The sequence below is a fragment of the Panicum virgatum genome, chromosome 9K (genome assembly GCF_016808335.1).
Source record: "Panicum virgatum strain AP13 chromosome 9K, P.virgatum_v5, whole genome shotgun sequence".
Lineage (NCBI taxonomy): Eukaryota > Viridiplantae > Streptophyta > Magnoliopsida > Poales > Poaceae > Panicum > Panicum virgatum.
Window position 1 is genome coordinate 55,122,924 of NC_053144.1, and position 7,103 is coordinate 55,130,026.

The 7,103-nt window shown below is 47.7% G+C and overlaps 1 non-coding gene across 1 annotated transcript; it reads left to right on the forward strand.

Moving 5' to 3' along the window:
- Nucleotides 1-1,763: 1,763 nt before the first annotated feature.
- On the forward strand, nucleotides 1,764-1,834 carry TRNAG-CCC. The gene has a single exon. It is a non-coding gene; the product is annotated as a tRNA-Gly (tRNA).
- Nucleotides 1,835-7,103: the final 5,269 nt, after the last annotated feature.

The window sequence follows — 7,103 nt, forward strand, 5'->3', positions numbered from 1 at the left end:
ATTCTTTGATCTTTAGAACGAGATCTCTTGGGGATATGTTCACGGGGTAGGGGCGAAGCTATCTCCCAAGTTTCATCGAGTTTCGTGGTCGTTTGGTCGAGATTCACCGTTTGAATCAAAGTTTTTTGGGGTTTTCTGGGTGCCACCGGTCAGACCGGTAGGCAAGACCGGTCTGCTCGCTTTTGGACAGACACGACCGGTCAGACCGGTCAAGCGCACCGGTCAGACCGGTCCAGGCAGATCAGTTCTGTAGTTTTCCCAATTCGCTTCCGATTTGCTTCGTGGTTTCGCTCGCTCGTTCGAGGCCTTTTGTGTTGGTTTAGCTTTTCCATAGTTATTCCAAACTCTGGTCAGAACGCTTGAGGGCTTAGGTGATTTTGGGATATAGGCCGACGGTTTGAATTTCGGGAGAAATTTTGATCGGCTCCCATTCACCCCCCTCTGGTTGCCGGCTTCGGTCCCTCCACAATATGGAGTCCTTTATCTGGTGACAGAGTAGCTGGTAAGCATTCTTTGTATAATCTTTCCTTGGATATCGATAAAAGATGTGATCAAGAAAACAACAACAATGCTTGCTCAGACATCACTAGCCTTTTTTCTAACATGTCAGTTTGCATCACTAGTCACAAAAAACACACACGCACCACACTTCCCTTCCTACCACTCTCATAGAACCAAGCAAAGTACATTGAATGTGGACGCAATATACACACTATATGCATCCCGTTCATCCGCATAAGGCAAAAGGCATCCTCATAAGCTAGGCTTAGCACCTACTACTAGTGCTACTAAAGCCAGGATCGTCACGTCATCGGTCATCGACACCGGCATATCCATCCATCATATTAGGCGCGGCGAGACAGCAGAACCGGCGGGCAGTTAGCACCCGTGTCTACCATCTAGTCGCCGTCTTCCATTTCCCTTTCCTTGGACGCTCTCCACTACTACTTGATGAGCTAAGATAAGTTATTGCAAAGAGAAGGCCATGGCCATTGGGTGTTCGCATTGGCATGTGCTGTCCACGGCGCCGCTGCGTATAGATGATTAACAGATCTGAAAACGCCGCGATCAGCCGGCGACAGTTGATGGTGACAAGGAGGACGAAGTTTAATCAGCACGCTGTCAGGTGATTAATCTTATTTGCCCCCGTTCCTCGTAGTAGGCCATGATGATAAGGACGCACTAGCGCAAAGTGATCGGGTGCGATTAACCTTTGTCTCCTCCAAGAAAATTTTGAGCCAGGCGTGGCCATTTATTTAGCATGTATGTGCGTGATGATGCGTGCGGAGGTGTTTACTTGGGTTAATCGACAGTCATTGGCGCTCTTGGCAAATAGCCAAATACTAATCGAGCAGGGGAGAGATCGATCTGTATGTTGTACAAGGGGCCGGGTGGTTTGGTGTAGGGGCATTCGTATGTATGCGGGCGCTGGTGCTTCTCGCTTTCTTTTGTGGCCAGTTGTTGGTGAAGGAGATGGGATCCTAACATTAGGTCAGGATGGGATGGGATCACTCATTCTCAACAAATGGAAGCACGGCGTAGGGGCTCCTGATGAGGATCTCCACATACTAACGCAAGCGCCAATTATGTATGGTTAAAGTGGCATTGCGAGAGCTGGGATATTTCGGATCAAACTTTTGGAGACAGACACAGCGACAGCCCCATGGCGCGGCACGGGATTGAGATTAGCTAGTTGGGTATGCTAATCGTTACTAACTTATGATTAGGAACTTATTCCTTTTCCGTTGAAAGCAAAACATGAGGCGCATCTGGTGTAGTGGTATCATAGTACCCTCCCACGGTACTGACCGGGGTTCGATTCCCCGGATGCGCAAAGATTATCTTTTTGGGCAACTCAAACTACGCAGTTTTGAACAGTTGAGTTCGACTCCTTTTCCGGGCTTCAACAACCGTATTCTTTTTCTGTGCGCCGACGTGTTCAAAAACTCAAGTGCAGTGTCCGTTCTTTCTGGCCAAAGTTTGCTCTCCTATGTTGTAGTCCTGCACCAGCCTGAAAGGAAATGGAGGGAATACCTAGGAATTATGAATTCGTCTTGTGTTGATCGGTGGTCTGCCAAAAACTTCTTCCTAAGATATTGACGCGATGCATCTCTGCTTATTCTTTTTTTGTCTGTTGAGCTCTTTTTTTTCTGAGCGGTTGTCCGTTGAGCTGTTGCGTCAACGGGGAGGGTGAAAAGAAAAGACATATAATCCTTAAAAAAAGAAAAGAAAAGAGATTAGCGTGGGTTCCCAGTAGAATGCGTATGGGCTGGGAGCCGAGCTTACATAAGTGGCCCGTGGGCCTTCTGTCATACTGCTTTACTCCATGGGCCTGGGCTTCTCTCTTTTCGTGCTTGGGGAGACAGTAGGCCCGTAGCATAGTCGTTATCCTGCACTAGTGCCAATGTAGTCGGTATATAGTAGCATCCTAATATAGAGATTTTCTTCCTAAAAAACTGTACACGCGTATATGCTCATATACATGCATTGTATACCAATTACCAAACCATACCAACGCACGTACGAACACCCTACCACTATGCATATGTATAGCTACTATACTGTATGCGCCGTATGCGTAGAGACCACCAGCACACAGCAGGTAGCTTATTATTAGCTACTATACCTAGTGGGCAGACCGAGGCAGTGCATGTCATCACACCCTACTGGAAACGCCAACGCAGGCTAGTTAGATCATATGCGCGGCAGCAGCAGGGCTCCCGTCCAAACCAACCCCTGCCGCCGCTTGTCCCCAAGCGAGCGCATGCACGCTGCTGCCATGCACAAATCGCGTCACTGACCTCATCAGCCAAGCAGTCATGCGTGTCCACGAGATATTTCCCGGCTTGCTCCTGCCTGCCGCGCCTGCAGCCTGCTGCGTGTGATCCAGCAGCTAGCAGCGCTCCAAGCATCCAGGCATGCTGCATGCACGAGACGAGAGACCGGCGGGGGTGCAGCCGTGCCCGTGCAGATAGACAGATGGACACCGACGTGTCTGTGCATAATGTCTCCAGCATCGCTAACCACGCGCGCACACCCAGAACACCTCTCGATCGGCCACAATCTTTCAAAAAAAAAAACTCTCTTGGCCACTGATGGGTGATGGCAGGCACGCACGACGACGACCCGGCACTGATCGATCTGAGGTTACGCGCGCTTGACGAGCTTGACGCCTTGACGTACGTACGCCACCCATCGCCCGGCCATCAGCGGCAGCAGCATGCATGCGTCTACGTTGTGCCAATGGCATGTGAGTGTACTTCCCGAAAGCAAGCAGAGCGCTCGCGAGACCTGATCATCACTTGGCCATGCATGCATGCAGGGGGCGGCTCGGCCTCGGCCGCCTATCGCCGGCGTCACGTGAGGTTTGGGAGCTAGCTTGCCGCCCCGGCCGCCTGGGAATCCTAGAACTCCGTAACGTACAGCGCCGCGCGCGTGCACGTGACCGGCCTCGATCCTGGTCGGGTGATCGTATATATATGTAGTGGTGGTGTGGTATCGTATCGTATCGTACGTCGTGCTAGCTGTGGCGCCGGCCACTGCCAGAGAGACGACGACGTACGGCGTCGCCATACACATGCATACACCGAACGAATTGAACGAACGTGAGAGCATAGCTCGAAAAGAAGCCGGCCGGGGACGTTTCTACTTTGGACGGGGCGGGCACGCGCGTATGGATGCGTACACGAGATGCGTTGGCCCAACAAGACACTGTTGGGGTGGGCCTAGTTTTATCAGGTAGCAGCTACATATAGCCCTATAGGGTGCCCTAGGCGCCTCGCCACCATACAGTAGTTCAATTATTCAAGGACACGACGACGGGCTGCAGGTTATTACTGGTGATGAGAGAGGATAAGGATCAGAAGGAACTTCATCTGGCGCCTTTGCCTTAATAAGCATGCATGCGGCAATGCAGCATATATAGGATTATAGGCTACACATGTAGTATGTAGTACTTATTAACGAATAGATTATCATGTAAACTAGTAATAACTTTTCTGGAATATAATGTGGCTTATCAAGAGCTCCTGTGTTCCTGGTGGCTGCGTCACAAGTCACAAGAAACCAATAGTGTAGATATATAAAAACAAGACGAGCACGTCCATTTCATGCAAGGCAGTGCAAGACAAAAGGTCAGGCTTGCGAGGATATGGGCCAAATGCGAGTACTTGCCAATCTGTGCGCGATGCGCATACACAACAAAGCCCCAGCAACAGTCCGAGTTCACGAGATGTTTGTCAAAATTCCATGCGGCCAAACACCAGGCCAGAACCCTGCTAGCTTCTCTGCCACGGCCTGCGCCCCCTGCCCCAACTCTGTCTACACAGGTATTGCATGCCACAGTGTCCGCACTGTAACCGAATTGGATAGCACCAATAGCGACCTTCTCTTTGGGTGACAGTTATTCATATACCCTCCATTTCTTTTTATAAGGTGTATTAAGACACACACACACACACCCACCCCCCAATGATTCTTATTAGTTGCTACAAACCAATACTACCTTACTGAAAGATATATATGTGAAATACCAATGTATTTCATCTATTCTACAGTAGTAATAATAATGTACACACGATCCAACTAATCTTTTTGTTACGATTTGTAAAGTTTGAATTTTAAAATCTTATTAGGCCCCATATTTATTTATATTATCAAAAAATGAAGGATGTATGTATCTTATATTTGAGAGTACCTAGTAAACTTCTGTTGATTCAAAGTTGATAGAAGATGCTCAATATAACAAAAATCAAGTTGCAAACTGCTCACAACCTTGACATCTGTAATGGTCCATATATAGCTGAAGATCGTGTTGGTACATATTCATTCAGAAGTGATATGGTTTATTAATCAGGATTATATATATTATTTCTGCTTGATTAACCTGGTCCTGTGACCACTGTATGCATGCATGATGGTCCACTTAACGGAGTGCATGCTGATCAGTGGTAAGTGGTAACTAACTAACTCCAATTTGATGTACGTGGGAGACTAGGAAAAAGCTTATAATCGAGCTAGCATGCATATAGCTAGCTAGGCGGGCTTCTTAGAGTGGGACCAAAGCAGCATATCACAGCTCACCGCGCGGCAACACGCATTCCCTGCACTAGCAAGAGGAGGATGCATGACGTTTGCCCAATAAACTAGGGGGAATGTGTGGAATGTTGCCGTCGCCAGAGACAGATCGATAGGGGAAAAGTCAGGTTGATGGATGTGAAAATTCTCTCTCTCTCTCTCTCTCTCTCTCTCTCTCTCTCTCTCTCTCTCTCTCTCTCTCTCTCTCTCTCAGAGAGAGAGAGAGAGGGAAAGGGAAGGAGCTGCTATCACATTCTCTCTTCTATCTCCCCTACACAAACTTTCCGGCAAGTAGGACAGCGTCGTCATTGTCCACTTATGCGACAGGGGCAGCAGTCAAATCAGGCAATGGAATCTTCTCTAAGCCCGTAGTATCACTTACTACTCGTGTAACTATGTAGCTATTTGCATTGGGTAATTCAGTTGAAACTTTCTTTTCAAAAAAAAATTTCAGTCGAAACTTAGCACAGTAGCTAGTGAACTTTTTTTTTTGCGGGTAGTGAACTTATTTTATGCTATTACAGAGTACATTATTGTTCTTTAGCAGCAGCAAAACACAAGTAGGCAGCTTAATTCGCGTGTATTATATGGGGCGAGTGTGTGTATATATGACATATAGATCAGACACGTACGTTACCTCTATATATGGAGTACTGCGTGGTACGTACGTGGCTACCGATTTTGCATGGTTTGTAATTGAGTAGTACTCGCCAGCATTATCAGTCGAGTTTACGAAGACGACCGTGCGCGCATGTGAATACGTACATGGACTGTACGAAGGGTCCAGCGGTACGTGACACGCCATGCATGCATGGGGACAAGCTAATAAGGCAACAAGCAGGCCCCGGCCCGGCCCGGCACACGCTGCTGTGCGTGCTGATCAGTGTCATCACAGGCACCATGGCGGGGCGCCCACGGGCAGCGCGCGCGTCGGGTCGACCGCCCTACCCCGCGCGAGCGGGAGGGACACGAGAGAGAGCACGCAGCTATCCCGGCGATCATCGTCGGAAGGCCCCGTGGCCCCTGCGAGGGAGATCGAGATCTCCAATTCTCGATGCATGGACCAGCAGTCAAGAGATCATGGCGATGCGCTTCGTGTCTCGGAGTCGTGCGCGCGCGCGCAGGGTCCATGCATGCCCCCGCCTCCCCCCTCCCCACCCTATAAGCTGACGCCGCCGCGGGGGTACCCGGCAGGCGACGGGCGGGCCGTCGGCCCCGAGTGTCCGATCGATTGAATGGCGATCTCATATACTCCCTCCATATAGAAAATAGATGACGTTTAGGACAGCGACACGATCTTCAAAGTATAACTTTGACCGCTTGTTTTTATAAAAATATTTGTTGAAAAGTGATATATGTATATTTTTTTGAAAGTGTTTCTTAAGACAAATCAATTCATATAATTTTCATTTTTTCAAACTCAATAACTTAAAAGTTATTCATGATTTATATTTCCAATGTTTAACTCAAACCTTGTCCAAAACAACATCTAAATCCTATATGGAGGGAGTATAATTGCCGCGTGACTCATATATGCGTGTGCACTTATATACGGCGACTACCTTTTGAGAAGCTAGCTAGTTTGAACGACATTTGAGAACAAAAGTCAAATCTATACTCCTTCTGTTTCAAATTATAGGTCGTTTGATTTTTTTTCATCCCAAATTTGACCACTCATCTTATTCAAAAATTTATGCAATGTATCAGTTCTTTTGTTATGGGTTGCTTTATCAATACAAGATCTTTAAGAATAACTAAAATTTGGCAATGTTTGCACAAATTTTTTGAATAAGACGAGTGTCCAAACTTTGGGTCAAAAAAGTCAAACGAACTACAATTTAGAACGGAAGTAGTAGCTTATAAGCCCCGCCCCCCTCAATGTCGTAAGAAGTATGTATCATCATCGTTGCTGAACTGGTCTATTCCGGTTTGAGTTTCAGCTTATAGCAGGGTGCTCGTTCGTATTTTTCTCGTAACCTTTTCTCTTTCAGCAGCAAGCGAGACATAACAATTAACAACAAGACACA